The 16,408-nt window shown below is 32.6% G+C and overlaps 1 protein-coding gene and 1 long non-coding RNA gene across 2 annotated transcripts in view; one reads left to right on the top strand and one right to left on the bottom strand.

The window, feature by feature from the left end:
* The window catches only part of Sdb (SAXO downstream of blistered), a 104,484-nt gene that overhangs the window by 71,476 nt on the left and 16,600 nt on the right, over window positions 1-16,408 (bottom strand). The gene's annotated exons all lie outside the window — the stretch shown is intronic.
* On the top strand, window positions 11,406-15,028 carry LOC147074421 (uncharacterized). Its single transcript, XR_015070221.1, has 3 exons — window positions 11,406-11,509; window positions 12,247-13,489; window positions 13,755-15,028. It is a non-coding gene; the product is annotated as an uncharacterized LOC147074421 (long non-coding RNA).

The following is a 16,408-nucleotide window of genomic DNA, read 5'->3' as shown; positions in this document are numbered from 1 at the left end:
TAAGTTACATTGGCGTCATATAAACAACACATATATGTATCGCAATTGTTACCTTTGAGAGATATGTACAGACCGATTTCGTGAAAGAATTATACGTGAATTTATGTCAGACACCATGTAAGTGTAAACAGTCTATGAAATTTAGTGTCCGACACAAAACATAAATATAACGATAGAAGTGTCCTAATATAAACGCACCATAATAATAATGGTAAAAACTGTAGAGGTAGGTACATCATTTTTCGGTGGTACTTATAGCATTTTTTAAAAATTTAATGTAGGTAAGTAGATTACATATTTGTTTAGTCGAAGTGTTATGTAATAATATATTATGAATTACATAAAATGCATTATACATTCTGCGGTAAGTATATACCTACTTACCTAAGTATCGCAAATTCCTGAGCCTTATCAGCGAGCACATCAATGTTTTATGACGCTTTATAACTCTGGTAAAACAATTCACTTGATGCTCGAAAGAATCGCTTTGCAAAAGACGTTCTCACGCCAAAAGTAAATGAGTGAAAAAAACAAGACATTATCTCGAACAACGAAAAAATTGTTATCGCAATTTACCTAAGTAGATAATTAAACGCTGTATGCTGTAATAAAACATTGCTGCACGAAATTGAGCGTTGAACCGTAGAAAAATAATGTAGGTAGGTATGACACTGTCATACATTAACATAGGACAGAATTTTGTGTTCCCTGACGCCATGGAACGCATCTTCAAAGTTGAAAACATGATTCGATCGTAAGAACATTTTTTAATGCAAAGTGTTAAGTCCCATAATATCAATTAACTAGGTACCACTTTTTCGCAGTAATTAATTATATAATAATAGGGATTGCAATAAGTACCGAATGAATATATCAATACCGGTATTTCTTCTTGAATACCCGTATTATTAATACTGGGACACAGAAATAATGGTAAGTGCGTTATCTTCTGGGTGATAAACAAGATACTTCTTTGGTGACAAGTTTTATTTAAATCATGAGTGTGGAGAATATGGGATAAACTTAAACATGTGTCAAAGAATACGTTATTTTCAATAGTTACACCTGTATCATAATATACGTTAAAGCTTTTCACGTAACATAACGAGCAACGAGCATTCAATATTGGTAACTCGGCGCCCTTTGCCGTTTCGCACATCTAAACTCGTCCGACTGCAACACGTCGAATATGTCGAAGTGATTTTGTTGGTATTCTCAAAACGGTGTAATTTAATGTACCTCCACACAGTTCAAATTCGATATTTTAATTTAAAAAAATGGCTGGTGTCGAAAGTGACAATGCGGGTATAAATCCAAAATATCGCATCGGCACATGTGCTAGAGCTGTTTTATCATTCGTTTCGGCTAGTCAAGTGACGTCACTGTTCCGGCATTACCTCGCCTATGCGCACAGAAGAAAGTTACAATATTGCTTCCAGTTTTGATTTACCACTATACCCCAGTCGAGACGATTTTCAATGCGATGTGATGGCCGAGAAGGCTTCAAAGCCTTAATCCATGGCGACTAACTATTACATAATTTATATATTATTAATCTGTTCTGTGTTCAGTAACATCTCTTTCCCAGTGCCAAATATACATAAATCCGTTATTTCTAATCAATAATTTGTTGGTACAAGTCAGTTTACTGGAAGCCAGGCGGGAACAGCGGCAATTTTCATAGCCGATTTCCAACCTAACCTAACCTAACAAACAATCCAGTAAGTATATCGGCTATTTTCAAAAAAATGTTTGCCGCTCAAAACCACGCCGCAAAAAAGAAAAAAAAATATTAGTGACTATTTGACACTGATGATACTGACATCTCACATCACAGTGTTAGTACCTATTGGATACTTGATTCTATAGACATAACAATATTATTCAATGAGGTAACACTTAAAAATAAATTATTATCACTTGACATTGAGTGAACTAAATACTAATATCTGAGTTAGATAAGAAATGAGTGTACATAGGTAATATTACATTTTACTTCATTTGGTAGACTTTTCTCGCCGACTGTGTTGGGACAGGTGTTAAATAATAAATATTATACGATAAAATCATCAACAGTGGAATTAAAACTAAATTATTATTACATATATTTCTATAAATTCAACTTACTAACGCGTCTCCATAAGTATATATTTTTACAATAATTATTATTAATAAGGCTGTAATGACTAAAATGAAATGCTCAGCCTGTTTAGCAATATTGCAATTCGAGTGGCGATAATAATAATATAATGTTTCACATAGTATTATGTAAAGCTGCGTTGACACGATCCGAGTACGATCCAAGTTGACTTGGACCGAGCGCCATCCGAGCGCACTCGGATGGCGCTCGGTCCAAGTCAACTTGGATCGTACATGGATCGCGTCAACGCGGCTTGATATCGATGAGATGATACCACAAAACCAGGGAACTCAGAAATAATGGGAACTGAAATACCCAACGGGTGTCGAGAAACAGACTTTTTCGTGGGACACTCACACATTCAAAACCCTGCGTCAAAATGTAGTGTATTGACGATGATGCCTGAAAATACTAGATCTGGAAAAACACTACGTAGGGGGAGGGGATATCTACTGTTTATGCGAATGTGAAAAAATATTTTATTGAAAGCTTTATTGCTATGGTTTATTTTATATTTATATTTATGACTTATAATTTATGATTTTAAGCCAGATAAAGGTGATGTAATAATAATACTGATAAAAATCATATCAATTATAATGAGATCATTATATACCTACTGTTTCTAGGTAGGCGCGTTGCCAACTTGGCGTTTTCCTGCCAGATGTAGTATTTTTCGATAAGAATCTAATTTGCAAAAAACGCATCTAGCTTGTGCTGTTTTTACTATCGTTTTTTGATACCTCCTCCAACAGCTTTAAATAATAAGCTAGATATTTAGTTTATATAATTTCTGGCATATCAATTTTCTGACCATCAGATAGGTTGGTAAATTAATTGAAATTCGTATATATTTTTGTAGTGCGGTACCTATTGGATGTTACTGGGAAAATATAGTGTGAATTTTTCCCATAGGTATAGCAAATTATTTTTCAAATTTTTCAGTTTTCTCGACAGGCGAAAAAAAGATATTGATTTCGTTTTTGGTAGAAAAAAATACTTTCACAAAATCTAGCGTTTGTTCCTGCCAAATAGCTTGTTTTCATACCCCGTATGGTATATTTTTGTCAACGACAGTGAGCAACACTGGTAGGCATATATTTACTATTATGTTGAAGCGATCACAGGGTCACCCTAAAACTCGATGAATCGACAAACTTGTAGGTTACAAGGGACCGAAGAAACGTAGAAGGATCTATAGGGAAGCCTTCATCTACCTACAGCATTAGATCGACCCCGTCCAAAAAAAATATATAGGTACATACACGTAATAACAATAACTAATAACTTAACATTAAGTATTAACATATAAGTGTGTGGGTCGAAATCGGATAATGGTATATAATTGTAGAAGGCTTTGTTAACAATTTTTATTGTCTTCATTTACTAATTACTTTTTAATGTTACACCTCCGCAGTAACTAAGTACATAATATATAAACCAACAACAAAATTAAGTTAAATATATATAAATTTGTTATATGTAGGTACTTAGTCACTTACTTAGTCACTTACTAAGTTTGAACAAAAAAAGCACCACGGTCAAATTTAATTGCGAAAAATATGAATCGGTTTGGCAAAAAACAAACGTAAAGAATAATATGCCGGATCAAAATAAAACGCCTCGGTATGCAAATATCAGCAGGCTGCTTTTGTGCATATTTTAGACACTTTTAATAATGACTGATTTGATATTCCTGTCAGGGCTCGGAATCTAGATGGGTCAACCGGTGCGGAGTGGCGGTTCGTGAAAATCGCATGCCATTTTTAAACGAATAAAATAAAATATATTTACAGGAATAATCTCTACGCTAAATTTTAATAAATTTCGTCGAAAAAGGGTTGTTACATAAGTTTTCGAGTTTTTACACCCAACCCCCATCTAAATTACTCATTCAGTATCAATAAATTCGTCGGCAATAAATTTCTCAATGTAATGTTATCATTGTTATCAATTAAAAATGATTTTATATTTTCTTGGTTTTGTGACTTAATTGTAAATCTTAAACGTAAATCATCACATTATATTATGCCTGACCTAATACAATATATTTTTAACGATATTTCCCACTTGGATGGCTGTTAATAATTCTCCATAGAGAAACATTATATCAATTGAAACCGAAGATAATAAATAATATCGTAATAGATTTTTAGGATTCCATTGCGTGATCTTCCTACTTCTTTACATAATTTATTTAATATAATATCAGTACCAGTATCGTCTACTTTTAGTGAGATTCACGACTGATCAATACGATATTACATCGACCCTGGAAAGGAAAAGGGGCGTAATCCACACAAATCAAAAACGTTTTTGCTATGGTTTTCGGTAAAAGTTAAAATACAAAATATACTTACATAACCTCGAAGTGCATGGTAAATAATAATTTTGTTTTTATATTCCCTTTCTGATATTAATTATTGAGTTAATTAAAAAAAAAAAAAAAAAAATGCTTGTTAAGTCGTTTTCCCCAGGTAAATTCCTTCTTTTTTAAATAAATTGATAGCTAAATTTAGATAACAAATCGGCATTTGCAGCTTACTATTTTGGAGACAACTTGTATTTAATCGTGTAGGTACAACGTTATTATGCAATAAAACCTATTTTGGAAAAATGAGGGTTACGCCCTTTTTCCTTTCTAAAGTCGATATTTTGTATTATTTTAATTATTTATGTATACCATATTTAAAAATTATTGTGGTAGCAATATAATAATAAGTATCTAAATGTTTATTTTATTGTGTAAATATTTCAAATAACAAAACATTATTATGATTTAATTAGAAAGTAAATGTATTTTTTGTCGTAATTATATTTTTATCATGAATAGGAAGCAAAATATACTGGGCAACGAAATTACACTGCATACATTACCCGAAAATATAATTTGTAGGCAGATTTACTATCCGGAACAAATTATTTTTAACTGATCTGTTCTGTACGCAATAGATTCCATGTTATGTAACATTTTGGTATTTTTTTTTACTTATGGCAATACTAAATTATAAAAACATCATCAACGTAATTGAAGCACTAGTGGCCTAGTGATATAGACACGATGCTAATCTATCATTGTCCGTTTCCATACAAATCATTTATCCAGATCTCGAATTGGACTATTATTTTTTCTGACAATTCCTGATCGCACTAGTTCATGATATTTTCCATTACTAGTACTGGATGTGTTTAAAAAACTAAATAAGTACATTAATGCTATAGTTATCCAGATCGCTTTTTACAACAACAAAAAATACTCCAAAAAGGCATTTTGCACTCGCGTTTGACTCATGAATTAGTTTCAAGGATTTCACCACAAATTATCTTGTAAAAAAATCACGAGAAACACATTAATCATCTTAACACAATGAAACCGGGTGTAAAGTGTAAATAAATGCACATAGCTACTAGATTATAATAACAAAACAGTCTAGAAGCAGACTATCTTACAGAGGAGATTTTATCAAATTGACAAGGTTCTTCTCACGAAATTCTCAAAAATTTTCTATACTTAATAATAACTTTTGCACCACACAGTATATTGTAGTAAATTAGAAGCATTCTGCGTTATTAATTATTTATAACATAACAATATTAAATTGTATTTTAATCTCTGCATCCCTTGTTCACCCAGATTAGAGCGAAAATGATAATTTTCCTTTTTTAAATAAGTATTACGAATCGTTTCAGTATTTTATATATACCAAGTGGGGTGGAATCAGCTTGGAGAGGCCTTAACCTAGTAGTGTATAAATCCAGACTGACGACAATGGTGCAAGTAAGGAATAATAGACCCTACGATACCATCCCGAAAAGTAAACCGACGCGAGCGCCACGCACCGTCCGTACTCATCACTTCCTCTTTGTCCTTAAATTTGATAGATAATTTTTTATCGCGTTCGTATTAAATTTAACTTAATTTAAATGGTGTATAAAAGTAAAGCTGTATGTTCAACTCAATACTCATATCTTATATACATAATGAATACATATAATATATAATAATACATATATTATATACTATCCAATATGGTATGACTGTTTATAAACGTAGGTGATTTTTTAAATTAGTGAACAAATAATTACAAGATAAAAAGAACTTGTTATAAATTTTCTGTTGAATCATATAAACTTGACAACTCTATGTATTAATCAAAACTTTTTATTGTACTTGATAGAAATACTGAATAAATATAGAATATTGAAATGTCATTTTTGTTATATTTCAATAGTAACGCACGTATATATTAATAATTTAGTTGCTAGACCCCCTGAGGAACCAACAATAATAACTTTCCATACAAAACAGAATTAACTGAGAATTAATTCAATTCTGCTTCAAAATGGCTAAAAGTATTAAAAGAATGCATTGTCGTCGTGTTCTGATATATTCTAAAAGTTTCAAATGTCTAGCTAGTCGGGAATTTATTTAAAAATCTTGGATAAACAAGAAAAAATTAGTACCTACTGGACAAACGAGCTAATAAAAACGTCGTAATAAAAACGTACCGTTCCGGGTACATTATCCGTAATGCACGTAGGTACAGGTAGTATACCTACTGAATGTGTTACATAGAGCAAGTCTATCAAATGAAATAATACTAAAATCGATGTAAGTTTAGGGCTGTTTTTCTACTAAATTAAATATGTCTGGCCGTGAGTACAAGGTCTACTTTTATGTCTGCAAAAATTATGTAGGTTTTGAGGATTCATTTTTAAGAAATAAAAGAGATATTAAACTTACAGAACGTACAGACAATACTGTCAGATATTTGCGATTTGACGTTATATGCGCAGTACATCATTTAGTGTATTACGTTTCATGTAAGATATTCACAAAAGGAAACCAACCACACACTAACCTAATAAAAATATACGATATTAAAATTCATATGAGCTGTGTCATCGCGTAATATTATTATAGTATTATTACTGAAGTCAGAAGCGATTACGAAAGCGCAGTATTCAACTAACAAATCCCAGGAAATGGTAAGTAAGGTATGAGAAACTATCGCGTCATATTGTGGTGAGGAATCCATTAAAACAGCAAAAAAATCACGACCATGCATCGTTAATTTTTATTCACTTTGCATAAAATGCATTCTCACAATTCGCATTTATAATTACTCTGCATTGTTTTAATTTTATTGAACAATAATCCATCAACAAGCAAACATAAATTACCTAAAAATAAACCTATTTAAAACATCAATTAGTACACTAGTACACATCCTTGTCCAGCATCTTCTAATACTTTTTGACGCCGTTTTTTTGTTTGATGGTTTTATTAATCACGCTGGCAGGGTCAGATATTTTAATAATTTACTTTTAATTCAGTTTTTTTCAATCAATGTGTGCATTTAGATCCAGAACATGGATACTATGCATCAGTGGCGAAGGGTGACTTTTGGGGAAAGGTAGGCTGTGGATATCAGAGAAAAAGAGCACACCTGTCAGGTATACTTACGGGAAATAAGAAAAAATACACTGTACACTGATAGATAGCAAATTGATGAAATTTCAATTGCTCACTGAGCGATGAGTTCAAATTATTTTTTTTATTTTTAAAAAAATTCTAAGATATATTATGATTAAATGCCATAGTAATATTTATTTTTAACTATCTTATTATTAATTATTTTGGACAAAGCTCCAGTCATAGACAATAATATTATGCGCAAAGATTTTGGGCTTCGCCTTTCGAGCCTGCCGTATCGCATATATTTCGGTACACGGGGCTGAGGTCACGTGACCTGAAGGTCATAGAAAATAAATCTGAATTCCTAACAAAATGATGGTACAAATACAATAGTTGAAGACAGTTAGCGCTGTCACATGTTGTCAGAAGTTTAAATTCAATATTCAGATTCCGACGACAAATGGATTTGTTTATTTTTTAACTTTATAATGTCTTTATAACATGCATTTATCGATTGCTGATATAATAATATGATATCTTTATGACAAAAGCACACTTTTAGTAAAGAAATAGTAATTCGCATGTTGCAATATCGCAGCATATAGTATTATCTTTTATAAAGAAAGTGCTTACTGAACGATAAAAAATAACATTATAGACACGCAACGCCTAAATTCAAATGCGTATTTTATTACAAGATTAATTAGTAATGACATCTGCAGATTGTTGTGACAACGTGATGTTCGTTTTTTTATATTTCCATTCATTTGTTTTTAATTTAATTTAAAATAGGTAGAAACAATTCAACATGATTTTCTCTCTAGTATGTCCGTTATAAGCGATGTCGATTTCAGCAAATATTGTATGGTTTTGAGATATTTTTTGTATAATCTTGACATTCCTGACAATGTAAATTATATCAGATAAAATACACATATAATATGTGTAATTATTAACAACATTAGTTTTAGTATAATAGGTATATTTTTACAAGCACTGTGCTATATCACAGAAATTAGTAATCAAATGACTCCATGCAACTCATTTTTACTACTCGTAGGAGCAATTAGAAGCAATCGGCTGTATGAGTTTTTCTTTAGACTTCACGTATCGTTTTAATTTGAATGTCAAAACTTTCACTAGATGATTGCTTTTGAGCAATAATAATTCATAGACAATTAGAATAAATAATTAAATATATACAATTGCAATAATAAACGGCGTATGGTTTTGCTTTCTGCGTTCATAAGCAAGACAATATTCCGACAAAGTGAGCAATTATATCTTATGCGAAGAAACGACCCTTGCAGAACCCCATTTCAGAAACGCTGCACTAAGGAAGAAACATTATTTCAAAATGTACCTACTTATTGTTACAACATTGACAGCTTTAATCCCAGTGTTAAATCTATAATAACTCCCTAAGTAACTCTTACATTGTTTTAAAAATACTCCAATGAAATAACGAAAGGTAGACTGAACCAGTTAAATTACCGCTGGAAATATTGCATCCTAGGAAGGTTACTTAGATGAATGAATGGTAACCAGACTAATAAATGAGTTATGTTTTAATATAATTGTAACCCACGTTTTAAGAGGTCACTGGCTTATATAAACCTACAATTACACATCATTTTAATAAGACAGTGATACCTACCTTCAATGTACGTAGCTATTATAAACACTCATTGATGACGAGCCCCCAACCAACATAACAAAGAATACCTTCTGAACGGTAGATCATCAACATTATAAACCTATCTCATATTACAAATTTAAACCTTTAAATGTTTAATTTTAAGTCAAACAATTTTTTTATAAATTAACAGGACATTGCGTACTTATAGACAGACTATTCTGAGCTTTAAACGTTGTACAAAGTTACGAAGTGGAATTAACAACTTTTGAAACTATACGATAGAATTGTTTAACACGTCTTACCTGCAGTATTGTTTTGATCTTAAGAAACTAAAAAAAATACTATTGTTTGACATTTAATAATAATTATTGTGTAATGAAAAAATGTTCCAGCGACAACAATCTGAGCCTATTTTCAAATCTTATTGTATTTTAAATAAGCAACATTTCAACTCTATTTTTTTATATTTCTCTATGATTATGTACCGTATTCATGTATAATTTATTGTCATATAAAATCGTACATTCTCTTGGAACTCACAATAACGTTGTCTAAAATGGAGAAATTTTGTCATTTACCACGAATTACCACTAAGCCAACAGTGAATCTCTTGAATAGATTCTGTCAGTCCTTTTGTTTATTGCTTGTCAAAAATAATTAGGTATCTTCAAAATAATTGACCACGACGAATTGTATTATTGAGCCGATGTCTGTGGCACGTCTTGATCGCAATGCTACGCATAAAAACCATAAACAAAGTGAGATGACTAGTCAAAATCATATTCACTGGGGTTAAGTTTTTCTTACGGAGGAAGCAATCTATTTTGTACTGAAAACGTTACAAAATGCAAGTCAGAATTTATTTTGTGCGTAAATTAACCAAGCAGGGTTTTCAATTTAAAATCGATCAATTTAACAAAAGTAATGAATGACATTTGATGGAAAAACTCATGAGCTGTTAAAAAGGAACAAAAAATATACCTACCAATATTGAAGGTTATGTGAAGGCCTTGTATGGATATTTTGTATCAGACGAAATATTTAGCCGAATAAACGTATTTATTGTACATTTTTTTTTAGAATTCCGTTTTTCCCCCATCGCATCTATTATATGCACAAGGCTGCTATCGGCAGCTGTCGAAGATAATTTATCATATTTATGTATTGAGGCGGTTAATAATTGTTACAATAAGTTAACCATCTGAACTGTCAAATAAGTGCTATGTTTTAACAACACCTCTTTTGGCTGTGTTAACTTTTAGAGCGAGATCGACAGTTTTGAGAGTTTAGACGGCTAACTTATTGTAACAACTTATAATACATAAATATGATAAAATACCGTCGATAGCCGCCGATAGTAGCCTTTAGCAGGGATTTAAGTTAAAATAATTCGTATAAATGACAGAACAAAACCAATAATTGAAGACATTATTAAAATTACACAATATATATCCAATATGATATCCATCCTGAAGATAGGAGAAACAAAAAAGAAGAACTATCAAGAAAAACATTCTATACTTTAAAATATAAAAATATGATTTGATTATGTTATTAAATTAATTGAAATTGTGGCAAACAAGATGATCAAATTATTCTTCTATGTATTCCAATTTGCCTAATAAATGCTCCCAATTACACATCATATGAATGAAAAGTTTTAAAAAAACAGAAAACATTTAAATTCAAGTATGTATCTACCTCATCTATATATAAACAATTTCTCAATATATATCAGTTTATACTATTGAAACAGGAAATGAACATAAGAGAAAAAACCTCGTGAGTTAGAACGAAACCCTAATAAGGTATGATGCGAACGATAATGACGTGAGTATATTATATTATATAAATAACAGCAGAGATGTAACAGAAAAGATTCGAATATGTTGTGAATGAATAAATTAATATAAGTATGTATTTTATTTATATTTACACAACTCATAAAGATATAACAGGAAGAGTTTCAAAAGGGTTTTACCGGTGAGTTTGGAGCTACGAAAATATCGCTTTAATACAGTATCAGATTTCATGAAGATCTGGCACCAAATGAGTGACATGGAAAATCTTAAATTAGTTTATTTATAAAAAAAAAACTTCGCTGAGTCAATGTCATTCTATTTTCTGTTCAAACTTTTGACCATATGTATTATTTTATGATTAGATACATACCTACTCGTGTTATATTTGGTTTTATTTTTATTTTTGGCTTTTTCAATCGCACATGTGACCAAATTTGAAGAACATTCTTCACTCATTCAGAACGTTGATTCTGTTTACATTGAAACAAAAGAAGATACAGTCGAGCTCAGTGGCGCACCCAGGATTTAATATTGGGGGGGGGCCCAAGGAGGAGAATTTAAATTAGTCCCATAGGCTCTTTTTCTTCTTCACAGCCTAATTTCTCGTTGTCTATTGCACTTGGCCCCCTACCTACCGCTAAGATTAAAGGCAGTATGAAACACTACATTAACGTTTTTCAAATTGTGTTTTAGTTCAAATTAAGGGTACTTATACAGTGAATTATTGGCGATTTTCAATACATCCACTTTAATAATGGAGCTGTCGAGTATCGACACATACTTAATAATCAAAAAATATATTGCACAATTATATAAGTAATTAAAAATGTTCATGGCCACGAAGTGTAATAGCGCCGCAGGCGACTTTTTTTACTATTAAAGCTAATTCATGATGTGTGTTTATTTCACTTATCTGGTCAACCCGACACGCCGGGGCCCCCAGGCTAGAGCCCTGTCAGCCCTTCCGAGCCATGACCTACACCACTCCGGAATTCGGGTGGACACCGAGAATTTTTTGACATTTCCATTAGAGATTGAGTTTCTAAAAAAACCCGACATTAGTGTTTCGAAATTTTTGTGTTAGAAATTAAAATCTAAGAAATTTTTCTAGAGGTGTTGGAGAATTTCAAATCATTTTTTTGCCGTGCTTTTATTTGTCTAATCTATTGGCTTCCAATTTCAATGTTTTTGGGGGGGGGGCAAGGCCCCTTGCCCCCCCCCCCCCCTGGGTGCGCCACTGGTCGAGCTTAATATTTTGAACACTATATCGCTATATCTGTATACAGCAAAAGGAAACCGCACTTAGAATTGCAATGTTGCACGTTGGGCATTGGTATTAATATAAAACGAATTATTGTTGCTAATCTTTTTTTCTCCTGGAAGAATGTGGAAGAGTAGCAAATTCTGCTGTAAGATTAGCTGCTGTAAACTACACGCGAGAATAAAATCTTCTGCATAACTGTATGATTCCTCGAGTTTCGGACATTCTCGAAATCAAGAATATTTCATTTCTCGAGATTTTCGAACAATCGTTCATATGACGATATTACCATAACGTCAATTTTTTAAAGAAATTCCGTTTGGATTAAAAGTTGTCACTTTTTTAAATAGTTTCCCTGGCCAAAAAATAAATATAAACAAATTCCGGTCAGACTCAGAAGTTGAGGGCTATTTTCACCCAGAAATAAATTTTTCTTGGCCATCTTAACCTAGTGACAATTTCTTGATTTCTCGAAAATCTCATCGAAGATTTTAAATATAAGTAATTTCTCAAAATTCGAGATCGGCTTATTCTCGAAAAGTCAGTCGGTGTTAGCATGCAGTGTCTCCGATCTCATTAGTACTGACACTGTAAATATGTTCATAATGCCAAGTGAAGAGTGACCTGAGTATGTGGAATGTCTAATTACGTATCTGTTTAATAATAATATTATAGACTTATGAAAGAATATTATAATATCATTATCCACGGCACTTCGTCACTTGTACGACTCGCGACATAAAATGGAGGAATTGCCCGTAAATTCCCCAATAGATACGCATGTTGATCGGAACCAAGACCCTTATCTGTAGGTTTTCTTTGTTGCCTGACTGATAACCTTGAATATTTTGACAATACAGTAAATTCTATATTGTCTATGTCACATTTCGATGTTATAAAAATACGCGAGTTATCTATGAAAATTCATAATCCAGGTTGACTTGTCAATAAAAATGCCATTAGGAAAATACAGCACGCACAAGACAACATGATATCTGATTCGACCCAATTGTCTCCAATCGCGACTTGTCTCGAAAATAGCCGATAGCGAGTCCGAACTTACATAATAGGTATTGCTCTTTAACAGTGGTGTGCCCCATCGAAAACAAAATGAAAGGGTACGCCTATACTTTTTAATTAATTTTATATAAGTACCGGTCACAGAACAAATTAATAAATATAATTCCGATATGATATACCCTCAATACACTATACATTTGGACGCAGGGTTTTCAATGTGTGAGTGTCATACGAAAATTAACCACAGATTACATACGTGCAATAGCGTATGTTGCAACCTTCAAATACACCAATATTGAATGAGCGTCAGTGTATAAACCAAGAGCAGTTGTCAGAACAAAGGACAAGCGAATTTTTGAGTTTAAGTTTATCCCATATTCTTCCACAGTCGAGATCGGTTGCCAATTACTGAAACAGAATAATAAATAGAACTTCGATAGGCTATACCCCCAATACACTACATTTTGACGCAGGGTTTTGAATGTGTGAATGTCCTACGAAAATTAACCACACATTATAGACGTGCAATAGTGTATTTTGCAACCTTCAAATACACTAATATTGAATGAGAGTCAGTGCATTAACCGAGAGTAGTTGTCAGAACGAAGGACAGGCGTATTTTTGGCACGTGTTTAAGTCTATCCCATATTCTTCCACAATCGAGATCGGTTGCCTGTTGCTCCACACCCGTTAGGTTTTTCAGTTCCCATTAATTCTGTGTTCCCTGGTTGCAGCTATCCATTACCAGCACAACAATCAAACAATTGCAGTGAACACGCCACTGATTTGACAGTCGTCGGCCATTTCCTTGAGATAGTCCCACGGCGACCGAAATCGCTGTGCCCAAGTCTATCTGATTGCCCACGCGCCATTCTACATTTTGTGGCACTTGTTATTGCCAATTACGTGCCCGGAGTTCAGCTCAGATCTATCTGTACGTCACTTTTATGGCGGAAAATTGTGGGACGCGCGAAGGCAAACCGACCATAGACAATGATCGAGGTAATAATAGGTAAAAAGATTAATGCCATATTATTGTAACAATACAGCACGAGGACACGAAAGGGAACAATATAATGTTGGGAAACAACATAGCATTAGATGTAAAGAAAATATTAGAACCGTAAAAGTGGTTGGACAGTGATCAATCGATAGTAATTATTATTACAGTCGAACTCGGTTATTACGATCTCGGACATAGCGAGATCTCGGATGTAATGAGGAAACATTCGTTGAAATTTTGGTTTATGATTTTCTCCATGCATTTATTCACTGTTATAACGAGCCATTTATACCGAGCTAAAATACTGTTATGTTGATCCTTTAAAAACATTTCGACCCTAAGCAATAATATCCGATCGGACAGGATCCCGCCAGGGTCGGATTACGTTTATGACACTAGGTAAGTGTTTAAGTACCTACCTAATTAGTGTTTCGCCGACAATAATAAAAAAGTATCCACGCATATGGTTGAAAAATACAAGATTTGTGAAGTCTACTTATTCTCTGATATAACGAGTAACGCTTATAACGAGCAGATTCAGTCGGTAATCCCATCCCGGTAAGCCCATCTTCCTCGTAATAACCAAGTTCGACTGTATTACTGACTGCATCGCGAATGATGAAGAAAGATCTTAGGAGATCATATTTGTTGTTTTTATTTAATAAAAACAACAATACAATGCAGTTCCATCATGAATTGACAGTAAACAAAATAAGAGATCATATTTATCGGCAGTGGCGAAGGGTGGAGGTAGGCTGTTAAGATCAGTCATAAATAGTGCACACTAAACTTTGTCTGTCATACGTATTTGTTTTCATTGAAATTAGACTACAATAATTTACAGACTGTGCTGGTTATTATTTTAAATTCAATTAAACCCTGCGAAACCAAGCCATAATAAATAATAGTCAAAAAATACTCGTATATCTATAAAATATCTAAAATTATGCAATTAAATCATACATAATTTTGGATATTTTATAGATAGAATAATATTTCTATATATTGTAGTTTGGTTTAGGCATGGATGTATGAATTTTTAAAAATTAACCATCAACGTGTGTATGTATGTATCCTAATATGTATCCTTAATCTAACGAAAACATATGGGTGAGTATGAAAGAAAAGTTGTGCACAATTTTGTCATATCGCCCAAAGTATACCAAAATTATTATGGTTTGGTTACTAACCAACACCGTCTGTAAATTGTAGTCTTCTTTCAATAAAAACAAATGCGTACGACTAAAAAAGTTTAATGTGCACTATTTATGGCGGATCTTAACAACCTACCTCCACCCTTCGCTACTGGTATACGGTAAAGGGAAACGTAAGTAATATCAAACACACTTTCCATAACAATAATATTATTCTTTATGCGCGATGAACGATTACAATAATGCCGTCAAGCTGAACTGTTTATAAATGCAGAAATACGTGGTACATTTACAATTTTGCATACAATTGTGTTCCCTTCCCAGCACGTTATACCTGCCAAACATCACGTGACTTGAGTTTTGTTTACTTTGCGGGCAATTAATAGATATAATCGAAAAAACAAAAAGAAAGTCATAGAGACAAAGCTTAGAGCTGCATAATATATTATATTATATTATGCTATACAAAAACTTCATACTAATAATTTAATCGCTAATAATATGTACAATAATGTAATATGGTAGGTGGTAAGAAGTATATTTATTTTGAAACACTGAAGATAGGAGGGAGAAATCAGCTAAACGCCTTTGAGATGTGGTGTTTCGTAGAGAAGATTTTTAATTTTATAGGGGTATAGTAAAACAATAATTATGCAGTGTATACAAAGGAGTCCCTTGACATAACTTCAATCATAACCATACCATACCACAAGGTAAATCAGTGGGTCTATTCTATACTCATCGAACACTAAATTGATAAATAGTATCAAACTTAGGGTAGGTTTGTATCAAAATATTAGCACTTATTGTAACAATTACACGAAGCCGGTTTTTATTGTTGCAATAAGTGCGATATTTTAACAGCAGCAAGATAGGTGCTGTTAAAATATAGCACTTATTGCAACAATAAAAACCGGCTTCGTGTAATTGTTACAATAAGTGCTAATATTTTGATACAAACCTACCCTAA

Source organism: Rhyacophila brunnea, unplaced genomic scaffold (genome assembly GCF_057557595.1).
Source record: "Rhyacophila brunnea isolate RB1 unplaced genomic scaffold, BYU_Rbru_1.0 scaffold_16, whole genome shotgun sequence".
NCBI classification, from domain to species: domain Eukaryota; kingdom Metazoa; phylum Arthropoda; class Insecta; order Trichoptera; family Rhyacophilidae; genus Rhyacophila; species Rhyacophila brunnea.
Note: the sequence above shows the minus strand (reverse complement) of the source record. Positions and strands in the feature narration are given on the sequence as shown.